We start from the raw sequence: 3,657 nt of genomic DNA, 5'->3' as shown, positions 1-3,657 counted from the left end.
AAACTCATGTGCCCACCATCCAGAAGCAGGTGCTTTGAGCCTTGAATCATGACATAGGGATGGTCTGAGCTGCGCCTTCATGTCCCACTCATTGCCCTCTTCCACCTCCCCCACATAAGTGACAGGGTGGGAAGAAGAAAAACGTCTGGTCCCTAGAGCCTTGGATTTAACCTTGGCCCTACCATTAGCTACATAGCCTCAGGCAAATCCTTCGACTACTCTGGATCCCAGTTTCTTCATGGAAGACTCCAAAGAAATAAAAGTGTCCTTTGTCTAGTTAGGAAGATGACAGTCCATCTGTGGGGCCACGTAACTGAGGGAAGGGAACTGATCCATTAAAAAAAGATTCTTTTGACTCCCAACCAAGGTGACAATTATCCACCCATCCTTTTAGTCTCAGGACATGCATCTCTAAGATGGTGAACTAATTAAAAAGTGGTTCCTGAGGACTTGGAAGAGATGGGAACAGGCCCAGGACCTAGTAAAAGCCAGGCTCTGAAACACTAGTTAGCTCACATGCCCACGTGGGGAACTGAAGCCATGGGCTCTAAATCACAGACTGTCCTGTCACTGGGAAGCAAAAGGAAAAAAAGAACAAAAGAACTTTGGAGTACTCACCATTTCCCACACCATGCGAGTTGCTTTGTAATGTGTAATATTAAATGGATGTAATGACACCTTTTCCAGGAGTTGGGAAGGCTGAAATCCTGGAGAAAAGGATTTCTGGATATGACCACTTTTAAACTATCTCTGAGTTTTAAAATGCATGAATAAATACAGATTGGGTTTTCCGTGGCTGCTTCATATAAACAGGACTGAAAGGATTCCAGAGTCAGGGTAGTTGGGCAGCTTCCTGGATAGTCTCTGGCCTGACAATCAACTGCGAGCTGCAAGAAGTCACAAAAACCCATCTGTTTGGCTCATCCTTGTCCAGTGCTTAACAGACAATGGGATGCAGGAGTTGATGTTTGGAGCAGTGGTGGCCATTTTGTGATCATGAGGCAAAGGAAAGCGAGCTTCAACAAAGGTGACCAGAATCCCAACATATTTGATCCACCAAATTAATTCACCCTGGGACCGTCTGCTTCAGACCTCTTGCTCTATGGCATGCAAAATTAAAAGTTCTTATTTGAGGGGAAATCTTTTTTCAGGGTTTAAAAAAAAAAACTCATGGTGGAAACATCCTAGCTGACCCAGTCATTAAGTACAAGCTCCAGCATTTCTGTGCTTAAGTTAGAAAAAAATCACAATTCTACCCGTGGACCACCCAATGACTTACGAGAAGTATGGCAGCTCACCTATTTCTTTAAGCTAAACCTTAAGATCTGCTGGGACCCACGGGCCCATCGCTCTCCCTTTTAAACAAAACTCTCATTTCACATGAGAGCTGGATTCCCTGCAGCGCGGGTGGTGACAGAGAAAGAGCCTGGCAGTTTCGTGTTTGGATTGTCAGGGTGCCACGTGGAACTGGGTGCCAGGGCCGAGTTACGTGATCTGAGCATCATCCTGACCCGCCGGTGGCCGTGCTCATGGCCGCTAGCATTGGACAGAAAAGCATACTTTGCATTCCTCCTGTCCTGGAGAATTGCGTGAAGAAAGACAGCGGAGCAGGTCCTCCAGCGTTCCCCAGTCTTCTTCTGTTGGAGGTGCCATCCCTCAACGCCAGCGGGAAGGGGCCTCTGTGTGTCTGGGGCTTTGCCGATCAACCAGAAGAAAAGATGTGATTTGAAGAAACAGCCAGGAGTGTGTGTGACTTTGGTGTGTGTGTCTGTGTTCTGTGCTGATGAAGCAGTCTAGCAGCCATTCCTCAGACACGTCACCCTCACCTGGGACTGGCTGCTTGGAAGAATCAGTCTCTAGGGAGAGGCTAGAGATACAAAAATCAGTAAGACAAGGGCCTCAACCTCAAGGGCCTCACTTCAGACAGGGGTCCTGAGACCTGGCTAAGTCCTGTCGCCATCTTGGGTTATAAATAAAACTTTATTGGGACAACGGCATGCATCCGTTCACTATTATAATTAGCTGCTTTTCAGGATGGAAGCATCAGTCCATCCTACAGCCACAGAGCACCCCTTTTTCTCCCCTGTGGTGACCCCAAGCATTCAAGGTGAGGCAATTAAACATGGCTGAAGTGCTAGAGGCTTATTGAGATCAGACCAACAGGGCCTCCCAGGTGGTGCAGCAGGTTGAGCGCAGCACTGTGATGCTGTCCACAGCCTCCGCAGCGTGGGTTTGATTGCCAGCCAGGGAGATACCCACATGGTGCGGCAGACCTCTCCTGTCTCCCCGCTGCTCCCCTCAGCAGTATATTTCAGTCAGTCTGCCTGTTCTGCTCCCCACTCTGTCTCTGATGAATTCTCTCACCCTCCTGCGCCTCTGGCCCGTACCCCAGCTCTTGTACAAATAAATTTTAAAAAAGAACGTAACTGGGTTCTCAATGCAGTGTCTCCCAAGGTTGCTGTCAAGGTGTTGACTGGGTTGAGTTTAAAAAAAAAAAAAAAAAAGTCGGACCAACGGGGGCTGCGTTTTCAGCGCTTTCACTTGGAAGAAAGTCGTTTTCCCTCCTCAGTTTTTCTCACTGCCCCAGTGGATGTCCGAAGGGCAGTGTTTGGTGGGGATGGACAGACAGCTGGAGCACCCACAGGCACAGCAGGCTTAGGGGAGCCCTCTGCAGGGAAGCAAAGGAGTACGCTGTGCCCAGGAACCCACCAAGAAAGTCAGGGCTGAGGGCCGCTGAGAAAGTTGGCTTCCAACAGCCTCTTTCTCCCCACGCTCGGGGCGTCAGAACATACATTTGAGGTGCATTTGGGGAGAGGGACAGAGAAGGCTTCCCCACAGGGTGGTGAACAGACAGGAGGGTCAGAGAGAGGGGAGGTTTGTGCCAAAGCAAAGCAGCTACTCCTGCAGCAGCAGCAGCAGGGGGTGATGACAGCAGCTTTGCACAGGGGGTCTGGGCGTGACATGCCTTCGCAGGGCCTGTTTGTCTGGAACTTGCATAGAAGGTGTGGGCAGCTGGCCTTCTTCTCCGAGACATGTAGAGGAAGAACACGGCTCCTCCTGGGGGCTTCTAAACACTGGGGAGCTGGAGGCTGAGAGATACTGGCGAGACTCAGGTGAGAGCTAGGTTTCCACCTCCGCTCCCCATGCCATGCCTTTCTGCTCCAGGATTCTTGAACGATGTGAATCCTTCCCCAGAGCACACAGCGGCGTGGTCATAACTTGTTAAATACCGTCATTAAAATATTTCTCTTATTAACTTCTTGATAACGCTTTCTCCCCACCCCCCCCCTTGAAATTACATGTTAGCGTTTTGTTAATTAAATTTCCAGTTCCAACAGAACTTCTTGCTGCTGCCATGCGGTTACAGGGGGCCTCTTCCTGGGGGGCGGGAAGGTGGCCCAGCAGGTCAGACAGGTTCTCCTCTTTCTGCTGGAAGAAGGTTGAGGAAGATGGAAAAAGCTCTGTCTAAACAAAAATAAAGGACACTCAGCTCTATTTGAATTTCAGTACATGATCAGTAATTTTTTTTTAGGCTGGGACATTGCCTGGGACATATGCAGGCCCAACACTTATTTTTTTTTTTAAAGATTTATTTATTTATGCATACAGGAGCTGGGATACAGGCCAGAGGTGTGAGGCTTGAGAGGATTCACCAGA

The sequence above is a fragment of the Talpa europaea genome (assembly GCF_964194135.1).
Source record: "Talpa europaea genome assembly, chromosome: 7".
Taxonomy (NCBI): Eukaryota; Metazoa; Chordata; class Mammalia; order Eulipotyphla; family Talpidae; genus Talpa; species Talpa europaea.
Note: the sequence above shows the minus strand (reverse complement) of the source record.